The sequence below is a fragment of the Chrysochloris asiatica genome, unplaced genomic scaffold (assembly GCF_000296735.1).
Source record: "Chrysochloris asiatica unplaced genomic scaffold, ChrAsi1.0 scaffold00046, whole genome shotgun sequence".
NCBI classification, from domain to species: domain Eukaryota; kingdom Metazoa; phylum Chordata; class Mammalia; order Afrosoricida; family Chrysochloridae; genus Chrysochloris; species Chrysochloris asiatica.
Genome location: NW_006408564.1, coordinates 20,579,405 through 20,603,935, shown reverse-complemented (window position 1 = coordinate 20,603,935; position 24,531 = coordinate 20,579,405). Strand labels below are relative to the sequence as shown.

Genomic DNA, 24,531 nt, shown 5'->3' with positions numbered 1-24,531 from the left:
GGTATTCTGTGTTGTTGGCAGAGCTCTCTGCTATATGTCCACCCGATCCGCCATCTTGTTTGTTCCTCCGCCCCATCTCTTTTAAACAGACCTTTCTGGACAAGATGAAATCCGTTCAGGGGGATTCTACCTTATCTCACATACTCTGAAACTAAACTCCCTCTTGAAAACTTGAAAACTTGTAATCTCGTTACTTCATATCTTTATAGCCCCCCATTTTAGGTAGAAGCGAAGTTGCCCTTTCCTATCACCCTTGCATACAGAGGGTACGATGAAAACTTCTTCCCTCTCAGTTAGTATTTTGAGCTACTACATCTATAAGTATAGGTCAAGTTCATCAAATTGTAGCAATTTACACTTGTTTTCTTTCTCAAAATTTTAAATATTGTTTTAGTGGAGTTGTGATCTTCAAGCCATCGAAGCTAGGTCAGAGTGGTACTATCTGCAAGTTTGGGTGTTCTTGTGCATTTCCCCTCATTTTATGTCCACTGGATGCTCTACTCTCAGCTCTAGCCCTATGTTGCTATGTCCTTGTCCGTGGGCTCAGGAGACTCCAGGTCTTATCATACTTTGGACCACCCAGCCTTTCCTCTTCTCTCTCTCATCTCCAGGTCGACAGTGTCTATGGAACATGGTTGGACTCAGCCCTTATCTTCATTGCTGTCTTTCCCCCACTTCCATTCTCCTCTCCTACTTCAATCTTTATACCTATCTGATTCTATCTTTGTCTTGAATTTCCTTTTCTTTTAACTTTTTGCCATCTCCATTATGAAGACTGTGGTCCTCAACTTTGTGTGTGTGTTTTGTTGTTGCTTTAGGTTCTGTCTGATTGACCCTCAGCTCACATTAACTCCATGTACACTTGAATAAGCTACTGTCCAGTCTAGTGCTCCTCATGATCATTTGTACATGAGGTGACTTTTCATTGCTTGCTTTCCAGAAATAGATCACCAGAACCTTTCTTCATAGTCTGCATTAAAGTGGAAGCTTGACTGAAACCTGTTCAGTATCACAGCAACACACAAGCCTATGAACAGTGGCAGCACATGAATACATTGGCTGGGAATTAAACTTGTGTCTCCCATATGGTAATTCTGCGTGGCGTAAACGGTTAAGTTCTTGCCTCCTAGCTGAAACTACCTTTGAAGACCAGACTGGCAATCTGTTTCCAAGAGATCACAGCATTGAAAATCCTAGGAAGCTAGGGAGCCATTTTACTCTTCATATGTGGGGTCACCATGAGGTGTATAATTGATTCTCTGGCAACTAATAACAACAACTTCCACAGGGCAGCTTGGAATTCTCACACTGAACGGTCAGTGTCTCTCTAAACCAGTTGTGATCAAGTCGATTCTGACTCACGGTGACCCCAGGTGTGGCAGAGTAGAACTGTGCGCCATAGGATTTTCAATGGATGATTTTTCAGAAGCTCCAAAGACCTTACTTCTGAGATGCCTCTGGGTGGACCTGATCCTCCAATGTTTTCATTTAGCAATTGGGCATAGTAACTGTACCAACCAGGGCCTTCGTTTGGTTGTAAGATCCCTTGCAAGAATGAGAAAAACTGAAGGAACATTACCGTATGCTTGCAAAATTACATTACTTTTTTGTTGTTGTTATAACTCTGCCTATCACTGAATGGAGTTGATTACTCTTCTGACTATAATCTCTCAAGAAGCGCAGTGTTCAGATTTTCCTGGGGAGACATCAACCTTCTTTGACTTTGTGATGTTAGATTGGCTTTTACCTGTTAATCAGCATTCACTTGTATCCTGGGTCACACACCTGTGATATTGGGTAATGATGACAGCACCCAGAAATATGTCCCTGAAAGTGAAGTGTCCTGATATGGGTCCTCAGACTGACCAGGCAGCTCCTAGATGGTCCACAGTGGTGTAGCCTTAATTTTGCTCCCATCTCATCTCCTTGATGATCTCAGTTCTGTAATTAAAGCAAGAATAAACAGAAAGCTTAATGTAATTTGTGGGGGAGGAACAGGGTGGTGGAACAGAAGGACTGCATTCTGGTTTCAGGCACAAGGGCAAGCGAGTCTATATATGGGTGTCGAAAGTGCTAAAACTGTAAATAAGAATTGTTAAATCTGCCAAACAAGGATCTACAAATACTTAGTGTCAAACAGGGATGTTCTCATTTACATTTAAATAGTTTGGGTTTCTTAGATTTCACTATAAAAAATGTAATATTAATGCAAATATTATTTGGCAGTAAGTAAACATAGCAGATAGTTATTAATTTCTTGTATACAGTCATCTAGTTTCAAATATTGGCTTACCATGAATGGCCTTGATCATATTTATAAGTACTGTTTGTTAAAGTGGCAAGAATAAAATACTCTGGAATGTAGATTCGGGGGAGGGAGAAAAGTGTTGGCTTTAGGGTGGACGTGAATCTGTTCTATAATTGCTTGATATGTTATCTGCTGGCACCTTTGTCAATGATATAAAATGCTCTTGTGAAGTGGTTGTCTCTTCCTGCCAAACAGATCAGAATCAATGAAGTTTTAAAAATACTCATGGTGTACCCATAGGCTCTTATTTCCTTATGTGAGTAAATTAGTTACATAGTGTATAGAATGTAATAAGTCTGCAAATAAAATGAAATAGAATAAAGTAAATATCGTAGCAACAGATACATTCAAAATACTATTATTGTTGTTGTTAAGTGCTGTTGAGTCAGTTCCGACCCATAGCAACCCTGTATAGGGTTTCCAATGAGCAGCTGAACTTGAACCACTGCCCTTGTGGTTCAAATCGACTTCACAGTCCAGTACATTAGTCCATGGCACCACACCAGGGCTCCCCCAATACTGTAGATTAATCAAAATAAAATTCTGAAAAATGCTTAAAAACCTACAGGAAGGCACAAAAAGAAAAGCAGAGAACAAACAGGAAATAACAACAACAAAAAGATAGACTTAAACCCTAGCATAAGTAATAATTACGTTCACTGTTAATAGTGTAAGTCTGTAGACAAAGATTGCTAAGAATAGGTATATATATATATATATATATATATATATATAAAGACCTAACTGCATGCAATTTATATAACTTACATACACAAGTATATAGCAGACTTCTCTTCTTGGGAACCCTATAAAGGATCTTTGTGGGTCGGAACTGACTCACAGACATTTAACAACAAACCAACAGAATCTAATCAACATTTATGAAACACCCAGCAATAGCAAATTACACATTCTTTTAAAGTACCCATGGAATATAAACCAAGATAGACCACAATCTAAGCCATACTGTAAACCCCACCAACTTTTAAGCAATTGAAACCATACAGACTGCATTCTCTAATCAGAATGGAATCAATAAGATAAAGAGGATTCCAGCAATGTCAGCTTCTTTGGTGCATTTTTAACATATTAAGTCTATTGCCCTACATTTGAAGTTTCTGTCTGGAAAACTCATTCTCCGGAGTTTCTCAGAACTTATTCCTTCTGAGGTCTGAATTTTTAACACCATCTTTGAAACACATTCCTTCACATTCATTCCTTTCTACTCTTCTCTCACTGTCGTTATCATCCTATCTTCTTGTTGTTGTTGAGTGCAGTCAAGTTGGTTCACATCCACAGCAACCCAGTGTAGGGTTTCCAAGGAGTGCCTGGTGTGTTTGAATGCCGATCTTGTGGTTAGCAGTCCAGTATTTATCCGACAGTGCCATTTTCTTCCTAACATTTAGTAATATCTAAAGTTATTTATTTGTTGCTTTTACTTATTTTTCAACCGATGCTTGATAAGCAAGAATATTGTTGTTAAGTGCCCTTGAATCAGTTCCCACATCAGCGACCTTGTGTAGGGACTCTAAGGAGTGGTTGGTAGGTTGGAACCACGATCCAATGCTGATCCTACAGCACCACACCAAGAATATTAGCTTTATAAAAATAGAACTTATATCTGTCATATTTACCGCAGTGTACCCAGTACATTGGGCTGTAAGTACTGAGTAATTGTTTGTTGGGTGAACTGCAAAATTTCTGCCACTGAAGTAACCGTATGTATTAGTAATCTAAAGATAATTCCCCCTGGGCAGCTTGAGGCTGGCAAAAACTCCCAGAGACTCAGACTCAGCCTCAGCCTCTAGAGACTGGAGTACTCACTGCAGAATGCTACTAGAGATGTTTGAAAGTTAGCAAACAAACTCGTTCCTGCATACAAATGTAACAAAGAGAACTAGACCCTGTCTTCTCTGCTAACCTTTGGCTGTATGCGTTTATTTACCTGACTAAGGAAACTCATAGGGGAGCTCACATTGAAATAGGGTGAATATGTTCAAAAGCATTCAGTAGCCTGGCAACCTCACCTGTATCAGAAATACTGATTATTCCCTCAGGTTGTTTGTAATCAAATCAAATTTCATGAAGCCTGGAATTTTAAAATGAATTTTCTCTCTTTTTAAAATGTGCAGTAAAGATTTATAAATAAGTAAGTGACCAATGGTTACCCTCTGAAATAGATTTTGGAAATATAGATGTATACTTTGTAAGAGGTCATCATCTTGTTAGTCTTGCTCTTTTTAATTGTAGTTGTATTATATAGATGGATATGTTGGAGAGGTGGTGTAGCCTGGCTATCCAGAGCATGTTGTTGTTGTTAAGTGCCATTGAGTTGATTTCAGCTTAAACCCTGTGTAGGGGTTTTGAGGAGCAACTGGTGAACAGTTCATTGTGCCTTTGCAGTCCCGTGCATTAAGCAGCAGCACCACATTAGGACTCTATTCAGAACATGGGTGTTGGAAACTGGATAGATTGAGGTTCCAATTCTGCCTATATCACTGGCTCATCTGTAGGGAGAAGCTGGAAACATCATTTATCCTCCCAAGCTGAATCTCCTTTTCCATAAGAATAGGAGTTGATAACAATAACACTTTTTTTATTTTTTTATTTTTAGTTTTAGGATTTTAAAGGGGAAAAAAAAAATCATGATTCAGTTCCCTTGATACAATTACATACTTAGTAGGGTTCAAATTTACCCAAATTCTTAACAGTTATCAGCCTTGAAAACCAACAGTATCCATAATGGTATTTTCTTCCAAGAGGATAAAGACCAAGATGGTTAAGATTAAGGCAAATACTTTCTTTACCTGGTTAAGTGTCATTTCAATAAATAGTACGTACTTCTCGTATGTCTGTGGCTACACTAGGCTGGGCTGTGGAGTTACCAAAATGCTCAGGAAGTATAGGTTTGGCTTCTGAGAGATATGGTCAGAAAAATGAATAGCTGCAAACAACATAGTAATTGCTGGAAGAGAAGCTTTAGCTTGAGTGTTTTAGGGATATAGAGAAGGGAGTACCTGGCTTCATTCAGGAATCTTGAAAGATGACTGAATGTTCACCTGGCAAGAGAGAAGGGGTTCTGAGCAGAATATCCTTGCAAAGTATGGAAGAGTGTGTTTTATTTGGATAATGGCATATTTGGTCATGAATAATTGTCTGTAAGCTTTTTTTGTTATTGTTTTTAAATTCCCCATTCCCAGAAAATTTATTTCCAATGGGTTTAATCCCTTAGAATCCTTAGTCTAGGTTCTTGATAGGACCAAGACCAGCAAAGCATATACATACATACATACAATATAGGGTTTCCAAGGAGTAGCTGGTTGGTTGAACTGCCAACCTGTGGTTTGCAGTCCATTGCTGATCATTGTACTGTGCCAAACCAGAAGTTCAAACTCACTAGCCACTCCTTGGAAACCTTATACAGGGTGTCTATAAATTGGAACTGACACAACACCACTTAGAACAACTATATGTATATATACAATTATATATAACATACAATTATATATAACATACAATTTGTATAGTGTGTATGTAATGGACACACATTGTGAGTGGTGGTTACCATAGACCTACCCCAGGAATTTAGGATAGCCCAAGTCTGTACCCTTTGTTACATCTGCAAAATCTTTTTGCTATGTCGGGTAATATGAGTGGACTTGAAAAAGTTTGTGGAAATATGGAATGAAAAGTTAATAGAGTTTTTCACAAACTTTTTGGAACCCCTTGTATATTCCGATCCTGGGATTAGTATGTAATTATCTTTGTGCTAGTATTCTATGTAGCACCACTTATCCATTTTAAGAAAACAAGGAAACCCAAATCAGTTGCCCTTGATTCATCTTTGATACATATGATCCCTATGTTTGCTTTATGTCATTCCCTAAGGAGTTTATTGGGCAGACCAGTAGTCTGGGGAAGGGGCTATGCCTAGACGTAGATGAAGGCTGCTTGGTGGTGAAGGGAGGCTTGTGCTGGGGATGCAGGACCAGGTGGGTCAGCGGGAACCTGATCTTGGAGTCGTGGAACTGCTTGAGGGCATGCTAGATGCATTTGCTGGCTGCAGTCTCTTGCACCTTCATGATCTAGATAGAATGAGTGTGGGCGCTTCGCCAAGCATTCATGTCTGGGTACTATTTGGTGACATGCCAGGGGTGGTCAGGACCTGGTACTCCCCATAGATGTTGTGGGCCCTGCCTCGGGAATTGCAGTACAGCCAGATGCTGAAGTTCTTCATCCCCAGTTGGGACTTCTTAACACCTGCTCACAGTACATGAATTCCCAGGAAGTCTTAATTTTCTTCAGCTGTGACCCAAAGTACCGGAAGTGGGACTTGGAGATCAGATTGTTGGGAGCGAAGATGAGCATTCGGCAAATGGTGGTGTCTTACATTTGGAAGTAATCAGGTGGGACCCCACCACTTTGTACCCCCAAAGTGTGCCCAAGGCCTTCATGGTAATTGCTCCATAGTCACTGTGACCTGCAAAAGCCTTATGTTTTTTGAGTGCAACATGTCCATATATTTTCCATGGCATTTGTATGTGCATTTGAGCTACCTGCCTCGTGTTTGGAAGCCACGTATTTAACCATTTTCACCACCCTGGACTCCAGTCTTCCCATGACTTGGCGTTAAAAGTATGTTACTTTGCCTAGATTTCTGCCTTTGGGATTTGGAGACTATACAGCATTAAACATTAATGAATGGTTCAGCGACATCAAGAGTGTTTGCTGCCGCCTTTCGCCTTAGTGCATTCCTCTAAGCAAGATGGGTCACCAGCAACTGTATTGTAGCCACCCGCGAAAATTTGGCCAGGGTTCCCGCTCTTGCCGTATCTGCTCAATCCCGCACGGTCTAATCCGGAAATATGGCCTCAACATGTGCTGCCGCCCGAACGCAAAGGATATAAGCTTCATCAAGTTGGACTAAGTGATCATTTTTGGATTATCCAAGACACATCTACTCAGCAGAAACATGTCAACACTGTACATAAAATTAAAATTGCAATTATGGCTGTTTTAATGTGAATGAAATTAATTGGTTAAGAAAATTAAAAAATAAAATCTTCAAAAAAAAAAAAAAGTATTTGCTGCCTTGCTTCTAGTTCTTTTTATTAGTGCTAACTGAAAAAAAGCCTGTTTAACAAGTCGTGGTGTGGTCCTTTGTAGGATAAGCACTGGAGTGCTAACCTCAAAGTCTATGAGTTGGAACTGATTGGACGGCACTTAACAACAGTAACAACAAGGAAATGTAGCAATTAATTTGAGATTCCATGACTTTAAAGAAGGAGAAGCATTTTTAGACTGGGTTTGGCTACATAAGAGTGTTTGCTGTTAGTTTTGGTCTTGAAAGCTCTCATCCCTGTGGGATGCAATTTCTCCTCTCTCCAGTGGCAGGGCTTAGCTGGAGTTAGCCTGTAATACTGGTAGTTGATGTTCAGTTGACTTAAGACAGAAGTGGATGAATAAATGGACCTCCTTAAGGAGCCCTGATGGTGCCGTGGATTAGGGGTTGGCTGCTAACAAAGTCCATGGTTCAAGTCCACCATGTGATATGTCGGAGGAAGTTTAGTCTGTGTGCTCCCATGTTACAGATTTGAACAGTGTTGGAAACCTTGTACAGTGTCGCTATGAGTTGGAATGTAGTGTGTCCATTCAAAGAAGTCTGGTCAAATGTACTGAGTTAAACAGTATAAAGTATAACTGAATAATAGAAATTGACAAGAACGTTGAGCTTTCTCTGCACATAGCTACACTTCCAGGCTCAAGTCTTCCTTAATCTGATTTCAAATCCTTCTCTTTTTCTGTGCCAAGAAAGCAGATGGGCTCTTGTCACTGCTGAATGAAGCTTTTTAAATTAATATATTATGAAACAAACTCTAGTTGAATGTATAGTTGATGTGAACAAGGGGGTATCACTTTATCTGGAAGGAGAAGCTCAGGGAATTTTTCTGATGGATTTAAGTCTCATGATTGTCATGGTAGGCATCAAGATGCATTTATTTTTGCACATAACTTTTTTTTTTAATTGCACTGCAGGCAATTAGAGGGATTTAATGGGAAAATAACTTAAATGTTATATAAATGCAAATAAAAGTATACTTCTGAGTATTGAAATGCGACAGGAGAAAAGTTACCCCACTCCATAATAATTAGCTCAGCAATCTTATACAGCTTTCCGCATGTCAGGGATGTATAGCTTGGGAACTAAAATTTAGTGTACAGTGGAGGGAAAAGGTGATCCTGATGTTTCTGTTTTTGACTCCCTTGATCCAACTGTCTGAGAGCAAACATATTTGGAGTTTTGTTGTTGTTGTTGAGGGCTGTGTCCATTTTTGACCTCTAGTAACTCTATGTGACAGAGTAGAACTGATCTATGGGATTTTCTTGGCTATGGTCTTTATGAAAGCAGATCACCAAATTCTTCTCCCATGGTGTGGGAGTGTTTGAATTGCCGACCTTTTATCCAGCAGCCAAATCATTATGGTACTAGGACATCTTATTTAAAAGTTTTGAGTCTTAAGAGTACAATGGTTAGGAAGTTTACTGCTTTTCAAAGGGTTTGAACCCATCAGTCTATTCAGTGGTGTGATAGTCTGCTTTACTAGAGATTGTTGTTGTTGTTGATAAGTACTGTTGTGCCTGTGTAGGGTTTCCAAGGAGTGGCTGATGGGTTTGAACCACCAACCTGGCAATTCAAACCGACCTTGGGGTCTAGTGCTTATCCACACCGGGACTCTTTGGCAACCAGATGAGCATTCCACCTCTGTCCTGAAGGGCTGAATCGACTTGATGACTGTGGATTTGGCTTTTGTTTCTTTCTTAATAGTGTTCTAGAGAACAGGCTTTGAAGCAAGAATGATTTGGCTTTGTTGTAACTTAACATGTGGGTGACTTTTGCATTATCTCATTTTGCTGAGTAGATTCCAGATGTCAGTATTGTCTCTTAAAGGGATTTGTGTGGGTTTTTTGTTTGTGTGTTTGTTTTAGTTTAAAGGTTTTATTTGAGCTTTGAGAGGTATGTGTGAATACTATTTTCGCTGTGCCTGGCATATATAACCACCTACTGGTGTGTCGACTCTTTCTCATGGTGATCCCATGTGTCATACTGTGCTCTACGTGGTTTTCAGTAGCTGGTTTTGGGTAGGTAGATTGGCAGGCCTTTCTTCTGAGGTGCCTGTGGGTCACCTCAAACCTTCAGTCCTTCTATTAGCATTCAGCGCCCACGGACTCTGTTTGTAGCATAGAAAAACCCAAACCAAATCTGTTGCCGTTGAAACAATTCTGACTCATAACAACCCTATAGGACAGAATAGAACTGCCCCATAGGGTTTCCGAGGCTGCTACTTCTTTCTTAGACAAAGCGGCTGGTGGATTAAAACTGCTGACCTTTTGGTGAGCAGTCCAGCGCTTAACTACTTCATTGAGTCAGCATGGTTTCTTCCTCGATTAGAGTTAAGTGGCTAATTAATGGAAGTTGATTATTTTCATCTCTCTTCCCCACTTGCCTTCTAACTCTTGAACGTCTTAAAGTTGGAGAAATCCCTTAGTTTTTGGTTAAAACTTCTATTGTTTGCCCTTATACTAGGGAGAATAGCAGAAAACTGGCAGAGAGACAAAGGAGAGCTACCCAAAAAGCTAATGGTAAACATTTATATTTAAAATCACCTTACTGAATTTCGTGGGACTTGGCAGGTAGACTCATTACTTTTGAAAATCTTGTAATCCAGTGATTATCTTGGATTGTAGAAAGGAAACAACCAAGGAGGATGCTGAACCTCCTTGAGAAATACGAAGTAATTCGCTGTGGTGTGAGTAGGATGCTGGGGATTTGGGCACAAATTCATATTCGATCCAATTAGGTAAAGTGAGGAGACATTGAAGAATGCTGGTAACAGGATGGATTAATTTCCTCATTCATTTTTAAAGACTTTTTCTTACTACTCTCAGGAATGTTATCCTTGGTGATACCTTTTTAAAGTACTTAGGAGGAGAGCTCATATTTGAAACTCAAAGTTGCTCATGCTTCCTGTCTTCAAAACCTACTGCAGAGAACTTCTGCAGGAGCTGAGATTGTAGAATACATTAGTGACGAAACTGTTGAGGTTTCAATACAATGCCTTTACTGTAATTAGAGAGAAGAGAATTTTAAAAAAGAAGGTTCAATCTGACAAATGTCAGGTTGGCCTAGTCTTTTCAGTTTGGCACAACATGTACCAAGTATTGAATGATGTAGAGCAATGTAATGATAGGAAAGGTCTCTAAGGAAAATACTTTTTTCAGTTCTATGTTACTTTTTTTTCCAGTTTCATCAGACTGAGTAGCCATGCTTAATTAGCCAGGAAGCACATGAAGCCTCATTTAGACAGACAGAGCTCTGAAACCTCATCCCTTTGTGTGGCACAAGCATGGTAAATAATGTTGTTGTTGTTGTTAAGTGCCATCAAATTGGTTCTGACTCACAGCGACCCTGTATAGGGTTTTCTGTGAGTCGAAACTGATTCCAGGGCACTTAAAAACAATGTATTGTTTTTGTTAATAAGAGCCGCTAACTAGGTTCCAACTCAAAGTCACCCTGTATAGGGCTTTCAAGGCTTTCAACCACTAACCTTTATGAATTAGCAATCCATTGCTTATCTAACAGTGGACAGGCTTTCTTTCTCTGTTACCTTGTACTATAATCTTATTCCAAGATTCTAATGCAAAGACTTAGTAAACTTAAAGTTCCATTAACATTATTGATCTTACACTAACCCTTTCTTAAAGGTTGCCTTGTAGGAGTTGTCCTCTGCCCTCTGCTTTCCTCCACACTCTGTTTTTTTCTCTTCAAGGCTTCCAGATGATTATCCTATAAAAAAGACTAGCTCCAAAATGCTAGCTAGATAAAAAAATGAAAACTCCTTACAAGATAGATGTACAAGTCTTTAAGTGATTGCTCATTCTCTGTGCTCATCTTGAACCTGTTCCCAAACAGGAATTTACTCTCCTCCCCCTGCATGCAGAATAAACACTGGTCTCTGAAAGCAATGGCTTGCCCAGAAAGCTGTTGTTGTGCTTGTCATTTTTTGGTCAACATTGCCCGTAACTTTCTATGCCTCCTGCCCTTCCACTGTTTGTGTCAGTGAACTTGGATTTACTTTGGGGTTTTTGTGCTCTGTGAAGCCCTCCCTTTCTTAGCTCCTTGTCTGAGTTGATTCCTCCTGTGTTTTTCGGTATTCAGCCTATATCTGTATTTTTCCATCAGACCAGGAAACTTACATATTGTGTAGTTTTTGTTGAGTGCCGTCGAGTCATTTCCAATTTATAGTGACTCTGTAGGGTTTTTGAGGAATGTCTGGTGTGTTGGAACCTCAATCTTGCAGTAGCAGTCTAGTGCTTATTCTAAAGCCCCACACCAGGATTTCTATATCATGTTGCTTATTGGATATTCAGCCCCTCATATATTGTTGGCCTTCTGGTGTGGCACTGTAAGATAAGTGCAGGACCGCAAGTTTGGTAGTTCAGACTTACCAGTTGCTCCTTGAAAACCCTATATTGGTCGTGATGAGTCAGAACAGACTCTACCACACTTAAAAACAACAACAACTTTGTATTGTTAAGATCTCTGATGGGTCTGTAGGATAAGCATTGGACAGCTAATCAATCACAAGGTCTGTGGTTCAAACCCACCAGCTGCTCTGTGGAAGAAAAATGAGGCTGTCTGTTCCCATAAAGATTTGTTGTTATTTAGTGCCATGGAGTTGATGCCAACTTGTATAGCTGGGGTACGGAATCATTTGTTTTGGCCCTGCCAAGGCAACCATAGTTCCAGCCATCACATTCTTGTTGTTGATAAGTGCTGTTGAGTTGGTTCTGACCAATAGCAATCCTTTATAGGGTTTCCAAAGCTGTAAATCGTCACAGAAGCAGAAAGCCTCATCTTTCGCCCCTGGAACTGCTGGTAGTTTTGAACTGCTGACCTTGAGGTTAGCAGCTCAACTCGTAACCACTACACAGTCAGAGCTCCTTAGCCACATTGTTGTTGTGAAGTGCCGTCAAGTCAATTCCGACCCATAGTGACCCTGTATAGGGTTTCCAAGAAGCAGCTGGTGAGTTTGAACAACTGACCTTGCAATTCAAACACATTAACCCACAGCGCCACACCAGGACTTCAGCCATCACATTGTTGTTGTTGTGTGCTGTGGAGTCAGTTCTGACTCATAGTGACCCTGTACAGGATTTCCAAGGCTGTGAATCTTTATGTGAGCAGAAAGCCTCATTTTTCTCCCGCAGAACAGGTGGTAGTTTCGAACTGCTGTCCTTGAGGGTAGCAGCCCAATTCATAACCATTACATTACCAGAGCTCCTTCAGCCATCACGTTGTTAAGTGCCGTTGAGTCGAATCTGACCGATAGCGACCCTGTATAATAGGGTTTCCAAGGAGCAGCTGGTTTCCAAGGAGCACCGCCACCCTTGCGGTTCAAATGGCTTTGCAGTCTGGCACATTAACCCACAGCGCCACACCAGGACTCCAGCCACCTCGTTATGGCTAAGTTAATTAAATGTTCAATCAAATATAGCAGGCTAATTTTCAAGTTCATAGTTTTGTATGGCCTGTAAATGATGTTATAAATTTTGAGCAGAAGAAAATTCCCCATCCCTGCTGTACAGGATTTCTGAGGAGTGGCTTGTGGGATTGAATCACCAGCCTGTGGTTAACAGTGAGATCATTATCCAACCATGCTGCAGCAAAACTCCCATAAAGATTTACACCCATGGAACACCTATGTAAGGTTGCTATAAGTTAGAATTGATTTGATGGCAGTGGATTGTGTTTGATATATTGTTGTTGAGTACTGTGAAGTCAGTTCCAACTCATAGGAACCCCGTGTGAATGATGCTATACAATACGCTCTGCACTGTAGAAATGCAGTCTACAGTCCAGTAGAAATAACCAGGACGGTTTTCTTGATCGTAATCTTTATGGAAGCAGATCACTAAATCTTTCTCCCAAGATGCTGTTGGGTATGTCCAAACAGTCAATCTGTCAATGAACTCTCAAGCAAGTAACCTTTGTTCTACCAAAGCTCATGGTATGTTGTTGTTGGTTGAACTGCCAAAATATTGACCTTGTGGTTCACAGTCCAGAGCTTATGTTATTGTACAGCACCACACCTGGAGTCCTGGTATCGTGTTTGACAAATGGAGTCTCGATAAGTTTTTATTGAATTAAATTGAAGTAGATGTGCAAACTATAAATTTGTGCGTTGAATGCTTTGGTAGAAAAATTAGGTAACCCAAGAAGGACTAAATAGCCAATTTCTAGACCCAGGGCAGTGTTTGAATAATATAGAATAAGGAGAGACAAAGACTGTAGATTTTTAAAATTATTATTATTATTATTTTCAAAAAAGAAATGCCCAAAAAAGAAGGGAGAAAATGAGGGAGGAAGAGAAGGAAAGACTGACAGACTCAGAATTTCACTATGTTGCATCTGTAGACTTTCACTGTGTAACTAACTGGTAAGGAGCAGTTAGGCAATATCATGATCTCTTGCGTTAGAATGGGCTGTTTTAGGCCATCATCCAAATTCCTTCAAGAATTTGCTTTTCTTTTTTATTAGACCATTGTGTCTTATTATGTTACATTTATTATGTCATTAGCTGAAAAACATAAAGTCTTCCTTTTCATTGCTGTCATAAAAATGGTATTTGCCAAGACCATGAGAGCAATTTTTACTTCGATGATATAGAGCAGAACAGGAAGAGTCTGGAAGACTTGTATCCTCAAAGCTGCAGATGAATTGAACACATAGGGTACATTTTTAGAGTCATTTCTTTCTCTCTCATTCTCTTGCTCTGTATCTTTCCTATTAGCTATTTACTTAGAAACATATAAAGGTTAAACTGGCTTTATTTTAAAAAATTTTCTGTTAAACTTTGATTTTATTTATTTTGTTCATGTTATTGTTGAGAATATACATAGAACATATACCCACTCAGCAGTTTGTACATGTGCAGTGCAGTGATTGATGACGTTCTTTGAGTGGTGCAGCCATGGTCCTGCCCCTTTTCAGAGGTGTTCTTCCCCCATTCACATATATTTGCTGTTCCCTAAGTCTCCTCTCTCTAAGGAGCTCTGGTAGCGTAGTGGTTATGAATTTGGCCTGCTAACCTGAAGGTGGGCAGTTCGAAACTACCAGCTGTTCTGCAGGAGAAAGATGAGGTGTTCTGCTCCCATAAAGATTTACAGCCTCAGAAACCCTGTGCAGGGTCACTATGAGACGGAACCGATTCCATGGTACTTAACAACAACAACAGCGAGGAATCTCCTTTCTAATTTTCTAAAGTTACTGTTATCAGTGAGATTCCATATTAACCTTAAAAAAGAACATTGATCAAGGCAGATATTCCTTTATTGTTATGCTCAATTTATTTGCTTTTAAGAATAATCTAGGGGACAATTTTGGTTGAAGACTTAAAGTTTAAAGATTATTTGTCAGAGAAATAGTTTCAGGTGTTCCTCCAGTCTTTACGGCCCCAGAAAATATGTATTTCATAAGAATTTAAAGTTCTGTTCAGCATCCCCCTCCTTTTGATTGGCTGGTTGGTGGTTATGTGCTGTGGAGTTGGTTCCGACTCATAGCGACCCTGTATAGGGTTTCTGAGGCTGTCAATCTTTATGGAAGCAGAAAACCTCATCTTTCTCCTGTGGAACGGCTGGTAATTTCAAACTGCTGACCGTGAAATTGGCAGCCCAACTCGTAACCACTACACTAGCAGAGCCCCTTAGGATTCTTTAATTAACCTGGCACTGGAAAGTTGGGGGGATGCAATACATGATTTGGTTAGTGAGAGGTACTCGTAGTTCCTGACTTAGAACGTAATTGAGTTATAATGAACTGTATTTACGGTTTTCTGGTTTTTGCTTTGTTTTGCTTTTCCCGTACTTCTTATCATTAGCAATATGTACCATATATAACATTCAACATTGCAGTGCATAATTTGCTGATGTTATAATTCTCAGATGTTATGATTTATAAGGATACTGATAACAAAAGACGCAGTAATAATGAACAGAACTCGTCGTGCATTGGGGTATCTGTATATCACTAGATTGTTTGGAGTTTTATCTCTAGACAATGTAATTTACCATGTTCATCTCTTGCTTTCTTTTAGATTAGTAAATTGCTCAGGTTTTTTCATTGCTGCCTTGCATATGTAAAGCTAAAACAGTAGATGATGTCTCTATTTTGCTAGCTCCAATCAGGGTATAATAAATCATTATCAACTACTGAGTCATTCCCATGTATACTTTGCTAAGTATGATTTACTGCAAAGCATTACTTCATTAAATTCAGATGAAAAATATGTCAACATCTGATACGTGAAATTCAGATAATTTGAGGTGTTTTTTTGGTTGTTTTTTTTTTAACAGCCTAAGTTGTCTTTTATGGCATGCATTTAGAGAGTATGTATATTTCTGGAATCAGAGTAACTGACACATGTAGTCTTGTAGTTCAAATTAAGAAATATTTCATAGCTTGACATGCAAGCAGAGTATATACCAAGAGTTTAAAAAAAGCGCCATTCTTGTGGAAATAAAGCAAGATGAATTGCTATTTTCTATAGACTGTAAATTATGTCTTCTAGCCATTGTATTCCTCATGTGTGATTGATTAGGTGCAGTATGCAGTTTATTAGATACATTTATTTGGAATATGTTGCTCTATCATTAAATTATGAATTAATTCACTGACTGTGTACTTAAAGCACTGGAATAGGGGCTAAGGAGGTGAAGATAAAATAAAAGATTGTTCTTACTCATAACAGAGCAAAACTTGGCGGCGCAGTGTTGCACGCTCCTACAGTCTCTTAATTTATTTGCATTGTTGTTAAGAGATACAATTTATGTAATCCACGCTAGCAATTGGGTCTTTTATGAACAGTCATGGCAAGTTGTATCCTGAAAGAACATTTGGCATTAGCATTTGATACATTTTAACAACAATGATTATATGGTTTTCCTATGAACCACTCAGAGCATTCAAATTATTAACAAGGTTCCAGTTTGGAGAACAAGTTAGGTCAAATAATTCATAAGAATCGGAAGAACTGTGCCTTTTTACTTACAGTCAGCATTTCTCTCAACTCATTTTGAACCAATAAGGATGAGACCTTTGTTTACCCCTAGAGCTGTGCTATCCAGCACAATGACCACATGTAGCTCTTCAAATTTAAAATTAATTGAGGTTAGATAATTTTCTTCCCTAGGCATACTAGCCATTGTACCTAGTAGCTACCATATTGCATAGTGCAGATCCTTGTATATTTCCGTTCTATCAGGAAGGTTTTTTTTGGATAGTGCTCTGCTAGAGATTCCCAAAACATCGTCTGGTCATTTAGCTTCTTTTAACATTTAAATTGTATTCCAGATTCCTCCAATGGTGGTTTCTAACCTTGACTTGACTATGCAAAGACTTTTGATTGTGTGGATCATGACAAGCAAAGGACAACATAGTGGAGAATGAGTATTCTATAACTCTTTAATTGTGCTATTAAGGAACTTGTACCTAAACCAAGAGGAGTCCTGGTGTGGCACTGTGGGTTAATGCTTCAGACTGCAAAGCCCTTAGAACTGCAAGGTCGATGATTCAAGCTCACCAGCTGCTCCTCGGAAACCCTATATAGGTTCGCTATGGGTTGGAGCCGACTCCATGGCACTTAACAACAACAACACATAGATCAAGAAGCAGTTATTCAAGGAGAACAAGGGGACAACATATAGTTTAAAGTCATGAAAGATGTGCACTATGGTTGTATTCTTGCATCATACTTATTTCATCTATATGTCAAGCAAATAATCTGAGAAGCTGGATTATATGAAGAAGAGCATGGCATCAGCATTGCAGGAAGACTTACTAACAACCTGCGATACGCAGATGATACAATCTTGTTTGTTGAAATTGAAGAGGACTTAAATACTTACTGTTGAAGATCAAAGACCACAGCCTTCAGTATGGGTTGCACCTCAATGTAAAATAAACAAAAATCCTTACCAGTGGACCAATAAATAACATCAAGATAAATGGAGAAAAAAGAAAAGAAAAGTTGTTAAAGACTTCACTTCACTTAGGTCAACCATCAACACTCATGGAAACAACAGTCAAGAACTCAAATGACCAATTATATTGGGTAAATTTGCTGTGCAAGAGCTCTTTAAAGTATTCAACAATAAAGATTTCAGTTTTAGAACTAAGGTGCATCTGACCCATGAGTAATTTTCAGTAGCCTTATATGCATTTTAAAATTGGAAAATGAATAAGGAAGACCATGGAAGAATTACTGCATTTGAGTTATAGTATTGGAGAACAATATTAAAAGTACCATGGACTGTCAGAAAAACGAACAAATCTGTGTTGGAAGAAGTACAGACAGCCAGAATGTTCCTTGGAAACAAGTATGGCCAGAGTTCATCTTTGATATTTTGGACATGTTATCAGGAGGGACAAGTCCCTGGAGAAGGATGCCATGTTTGATAAAGTGGAGAGTTAGTGAAAAAGAGTAAATTCCTCATCAAGATGCATTAGCTCAGTGGCAGCAGTAATAGACTCAAGTGTAGCAACAATTGTAATATTGGTGCAGGACCATGAACTGGAGAATAATATGATAACTCAGTATTTCAAGCCAGGGAAACTTCTCTTTTACTAACTGAAGGACTTTGATCAGTTAATTAACCAGTCTAAGCTTTAGTTACTTTATAATAATATTACCTACCTTAAAAGGATGGCCAAACTTAATCTCTCATACTTTGGACAATTGTCAGGAGGGACCAGTCTCTGGAGAAGGATATCATGTGTGGTAAGGTGGAGGGTCAGAGAAAAAGAGGAAGACCTCCAACGAGATGGACTGGCCAAGTGGCAGCATCGATGGATTCAAGTGTGGCAACAGTAGTGAGAATGGCCCAGGATTAGGCAGTGTTTTGTTCTGCTGTGCATAAGGTCACTATGAGTCAGTATCGACTCTATGGCACCTAACAACAACAACAACAACAACCTTAAAAGGATGTGCTGATTACTTAAAATGGATTGCATATATAAAATACTTGAGACAGTCCCTGACTTATAATAAATGTTCATTCAGAAATCCCTTGCTAAGATAATACTAGATGGTTTGTCTTCATGGGTTTGTCTTTTTCTGTTGGAGGACTTTAAAAATATTTTCATTAAAGTATTCAGTGCCAACTCAACATGGCAATTTGCAGCACTGTTCTGAGATGAGTGGCAAGAAAGTTTTATAGGCTGTTGTCTCTGCTAGAAGTTGCTTACTCTGAAGGGATGACTAAGGAATGAATGTTCTCAGCATGTTTTCTCCTCAGAAACTTTTGTGAGATAGACCAAGGGTTGATGGTGGTGATTATGTGCCATGGAGTCGGTTCCGTCTCATAGCGACCCTGTAGGGTTTCTGAGGCTATAAATCTTTACGAGAGCAGAAAGCCTCATATTTCTCCCACAGAACAGCTGGTAGTTTCAAACCACTGACCTTGAAGTTCACAGCCCGATTTGTAACCACTACGCTACCAGGGGTTGGGAGGACCTCCATTTTGTAGAATAGTCATCAATTACTTATAGGCAGTAAGCCTGGATTAGGCCAGACCATTTAATTCCCATATCACCATTCTTGAATTGTCAGATTTTTTGAGGATAGAGAAACCATTTTCCAATTCTCACAATCCTTGGCATTTCCATGAGTTAGGAAGGAAAAGTTGTCATGGAGAAACACATGTGAATTATGTTAAGTTGTGGACTTTCAAATAAGGGCTTTCCTGGCAGTCACTGATTGGGAAGTGTACCAAGCTGGACTTAGAAATATATCAGGATCTACGGATTGAGTGTCTCATGTGGGTGACCTTGCAAGTTTCTAAAACTCAAAACTAAAATGCAGTTAGGTTTTATGAGCTTCATCCACCCCTTTCAACCCTGCAGACTTAGTATTTTCTTTCAAAAGGTATGTTTTCACAAGCCACCTATTTATTAAAATGCTAGAAATCTTAAAAACTGGTTTTATAAATGAATCATTTTATGTCTGTTTTAAAATGATCAAATTGCTATAGAAATGAAACCTAAATTATCTTCATTTCTCAAACATATAAAATTTGACAGCCATATTTTCTTTCATAGAAGTCTTCTGTAGTAGTCTTTGATGCTCCAAGCTATTTTTGAGGTGTCTTGCGGTTGTGGGGAAGGCTGACTTGTTGTGAATATTAGTGAGAACATACAGTGTGTGTCAGTGGTTCAAGCTCACCAGCTGCTCCTTGGAAACCGTATGCAGGGTCGCTATGGGTTGGAATTGACTCGACGGCACTTAACAACAACAACAACAACAACAACAACAACAACAACAGTTGTTTAAGAAATGTAGTGCTTACTTCCTTCCCAGCAAAAAACCCCCACAGTCTAAAGACTAGAGTCATTTCTGTGGACTCTATAAAGTTTAGTTAGTCAGGTATGCTTTTCTTTAAGAAAACCCAACATGCTAGAGTTGGAATTTAGATGTGAGAAGTAATTGTTGGCTGTATAAAATATTTATATTTGTGGATACCTTCTGGGAGATCTAAGCTGATTATGATTCCAAGTGTTGGATGAATGAATAGTGGATAACTGAAATTTTAAGGTTTTATGTACGTATACACAAAAAACACTTCCATGGTGGCATATTCTCTGCCAAGCATTAAAGAAAATCATTTTCTATGTATTAACTCAATCAGTATCTTTTTGCTTTATACAGTTTACATTAAAAGAAAGTCATATATGAAGGGGCTTCAGAAAGTTTGTGGAAAAATTCCATCATCTTCCAGTTCCATTTTCATCATTAACTTTATGAAGTCTCCTTGCGTATTATTATAATAAGTTTAATAGGCATGAGGATTCCTAGTCTGGTTCTGTAGGATCAGCACTGGAATGTAAACAAGAAGGTTGGCAATTCAAACCCACTAACTGCTCCTCAGAAATCCTATACAGGGTCCCTTGAGTCTGAACTAACTCAACAGCCCTTAACAACAAACCAGGAATAAGAACCTTGATATTTGGCTAAACAAATATATGCCATTAACTAGTTGTTGTTAAGTTCCCTCAAGTTCGTTCTGACTCATAGCGCCACACTAGTACATATTGAAAACTCACCCTCCACTGTTAGTTACTAAATGCTTGGAGTTAACTGCCATTTGTAATTTATATTTATTTCATATAAAATGATTGGAAACAACTGCAGAATATTCCATTGTGTCTAGATGTTGTTTTGTATTTTGTCTGTTTGTTTCGTTCAACACAGTTTTAGTAGGATCACTCATATGTAAATCAGGTTAAATCTGTTAAAGTTGGGGATGAAATGAATAGAGGCTCCCCGCCCCACCCCACCCCAAATTCCCTGCTCACTCTTGCAAAGAATGGATGCATGTTTTAGAGGCATCCACACTGCTGTAACTCCCTCCAGAAAGGTAGAGAAATGTTGCAACCCAACCAGTCAACTGGGAGGATGCTCTTTTTTACATTCCCACCATGGTGTGGCGCTGTGGGCTAACACGTCAGACTGCAAAGTCATTTGAACTGCAAGGTCAGCGGTTCAAGCTCACCAGCTGCTTCTCAGAAACTCTATACAGGGTCTCTGTAGGTCAGAATAGACTCGACGGCACTTAACAATAACAATCACTGTGTAATAATTTGTCCTTGTTATTTGTAGATGCTATATATATGAATTTGCCTGCTCTCTAAAGTTTATTTCTAACCCCCAAGTCAGTATTCATGATATTTTTATGCATTTGGCCAGGTCTTGAGGAATACTAAGGAGATTTGGTAGCATAGTGGTTACAAATAGGGCTGCTAACCTCAAGGTCGGCAGTTCGAAACTACTAGTGGTTCTATGGGAGAAAGATGAGGCGATCTGCTCCCATAAAGATTTACAGCCTTGGAAACCGTGTTTAGGGTCACTGTGAGTCAGAACTGACTCCATGGTACTTAACAACAGAGGAATATGACTAATAATAGCAACAATAGCAGTATTCAGCATTTATAGTGTGCCTTGTTATTGTTAAGTGCCATGGAATTGGTTTGACTCACAGTAACCCTATATAAGCCTTCTGAGGCTGTAAATCTTTGCTTGAGCATAAAGCCTCATCTCTCTCCCATGGAGTTGCTGGTGGGCTTGAACCACTGACCTTGTGGTTTGCAGTCTAGTGCCCCTGTACTCTCTATAGAGTACTTACTGTATGCCAAATTTTATATTTTCCTTGCTTTCAGTCAGGAATGCAATGAGATCTCTTGGCTTGATGATGTATTATGCCCCCCACACTTAAAAAATATATTTATGTTTATTTGTCATCTAGGGGTGCTACTAAGGTAAGTTGGCTCTGAATTACAGAAACATATAAATCAGTTACAGGTAGGATTTATTTAGAGGTCATGAGATTTCTTGCTTTCCCCTAGGGTTTCTATGGGAATTTACACAAAAAAGAAATGTCTTATGCTTAGATTTGTGTGTGTCTATAAAAATGCAAAGGACTTTAATATTTTCACAAATTAGAATAAGTATATCAGGTTACAAGCAAGAGAATCAAACTCAACCTAACATAGTAAAAGAAGAGAAGTGGGGGGGGGGCGCCTTTATTATAAGAGTACAGCGATGGGATATGTCATAGCACTGAAGTCCATTTGAACTTGTGATTCTTGGGAAAGGACTGCAGTCTAGTGCTGGAAAGCCATCAGATCTAGATCTCTCTTTCTTGTCTCTGCTGCATTTTTTGTTTTAGCCGCATTCTCTCTTTTTCTGCTGCCCAGCTCTCATGTGGAAGAATACATGAGTAACCCTTAACTCCTACAGTCCTAGCCTCCCACAGTCTGGCTGGCTCTCAGTAACAGTTCCACATTCCCTAGAAAGAGATTCCCCTTTGCCAAGCTGGAGTCAGATGATGGTTTTTGGCCAATGAGTGGAGGAGATTGGATTCTTGTTCTAAACATGGCTGCCTAAGGCTTCCCCTGGGATTCTGGTAGGAAGCTTCTCAAGAAGAAATTTGGCTTCTGAGCTTGGCAGACAATCCAAAAGATGTCCAGTATAATAACTGAAAAACTACCCTTGACTTAGGCAACAATATCGTACCTTCTTTAGTAGGAAGTGTTAACAAATGTAGTCATTATTGAGTATCCATATAATTGTTATGGAGCTAATATGCAAAGAATATTTTTTGAAACTGTGGCAAGAAAAGCAAGAAAAGGTCTATGTAAGAGGAGTCTTCAAAAAAAGTTCATGGTAAAATTGATTTTTTCCAGCCCTCTCTAATACAAAAATATATGCTTTCCTATATACATACTTTGATTTATGAACATTCTTTATACTTAGTTTCCAGAAACTGAAAATCAGTGAACTGTTAAGGAAAAACAGCTCTCTGGTTTTTATCTACACATAGAACCCAAGGTATAGATATTTTTTTCATGACTCTGTATACCATAAGAAAATAAATATATCAAATGTTTAATGAAATTATTCAGAAGTCAAACAAGAATCAGCCATTGCAGTGCTAACTGTGAATTATTCTGTAATCTGTTGGACCACATTATTGTGCATTATGGTATGTGTGTATACGATCTCTCCTGTCTGTCTGTCTGTCTGTCGACCTATCTGAAGCATAAGTAGAAGAAGAGTGGAATTTGAACTTGTGTTGCCAGTATTTGCTGGAAGTGAGAATAAATCCTTGCACTGTGTTGGGTTTGTGGTGGACTCTGTGACTGATTGTAGAAATGCAACTATTTTCACAGAGGATTGCTTCATCTTCCCCAGAGTCTGCCTTTCTAACCAGCACTGACAGAGATGGAACCTTTGCTGTATCCTTGGAAATTAGAGATGGAGAATACCCATCAGTTCATTCGATTCTCTCCGGGGAGCCAAGTTGGAGTTCATTTTCCATTTGTTGTTGTGGTTACTAGTTTTCTGGAGCAGTCTTCTGACTTGTGTTCCTAATCAACACTGTAATGGAATTACTCATGTTTCATTTAGCAGTCCATCTTGAAATAAGCCTATGGAAGGATTGCTTTTCCGGGAACAGGCATTATCACCACAGTAATTCGTTTTTAGAGGTGTTTGGGTAAGGGGCTGGATAAAAGAGCGTATACTCCTGCTGACTAGACTTCAAAGGCAGTTTATTTCTGTAGCATGACTTGAAGGCCACTGGGAAGAGAGGTCCTTGTGGTCTCCTCAAAGCATGCATTCCTTTGGGTGAAAATGACTGCATTAAATGTGAAATTACCAGCAAGTATGATGTTGCTGGAGTCCTCTGTGTGGCACTGTAGAATAAGCACTGGACTGTAAGGCATTTAACAATATGATGTTGTTACCACTTGTTGTGATGAATGCATTCACTTAATAGCTCATGTTTCTTCTATAAATAAAATTGTAAGATGCTTAGAAGAAGATGAGATCCTGAAATGAAGAAAAATGAGGTAGATAGTAACTCTTTGTGGATGGGGGAGAGGAGAAAGTGGTGAGAGGATTTTAAGAAGGGTCTTTCAGAATGGGGATGTACAGAGGGACGATAGAGAGGAAGGGAGCAATGCTGAGCTGATTTGGAGACTTTAGTTCTTCTGGAGAGGGGCTGTGTGTATCCATGGTTATGATCACATGACAAGCAAGAGTTAAACTAAATGTCTGGACCATCTGTTTTTGTCTGTGCAGTACTTACTTCCCTTTACTTGATGACACAATTCTACGTTTCCACTGGACACCCAACTCGTTTCCATTCCTTTAGCCTCTCATCTGGTTTCAAATCTGGGCTGGTGACTGGGTCAGCCAGTGAGACCCTTCTACTCTTGATTTGAGTTGGGTCTTCCATCCCAAGTGAAAGAGTCTTGATTGCTCATGATTAATGCAAGATGACTGGATGAGCAAAAGCAAGCCCAGTGCAAAGTGCTCCTGGAAGATGGATAATTCAGATGGTTCTTTCCCACCCCTGTTCATGTCTCTTCTCTGACCATCTTATTCACCCAGTCAACCAACTTGTATAAGAAAGGTGTATTACCTTGTAAGAGCACTTAAAATGAATAATTCCCAAGAATGAGATTTCTGTAACCTAGTAAAGGTTTACCTAAAACTTTCTCACCTGCTCATTTCACCTTTCCATGGAAATGGTGACAGTTGTTACTGTACTGTAATAGCCTTACATTTATCTTCTATGTCTGAGCTGTTGAAGTATCTGGAAACACA

General features: G+C 39.2%; 1 protein-coding gene and 1 pseudogene across 6 annotated transcripts in view; one reads left to right on the top strand and one right to left on the bottom strand.

Moving 5' to 3' along the window:
* The window catches only part of MAGI1 (membrane associated guanylate kinase, WW and PDZ domain containing 1), a 900,270-nt gene that overhangs the window by 261,308 nt on the left and 614,431 nt on the right, over positions 1-24,531 (top strand). The window lies entirely within an intron of this gene.
* Positions 6,169-6,762, bottom strand: LOC102816717 (annotated as a pseudogene).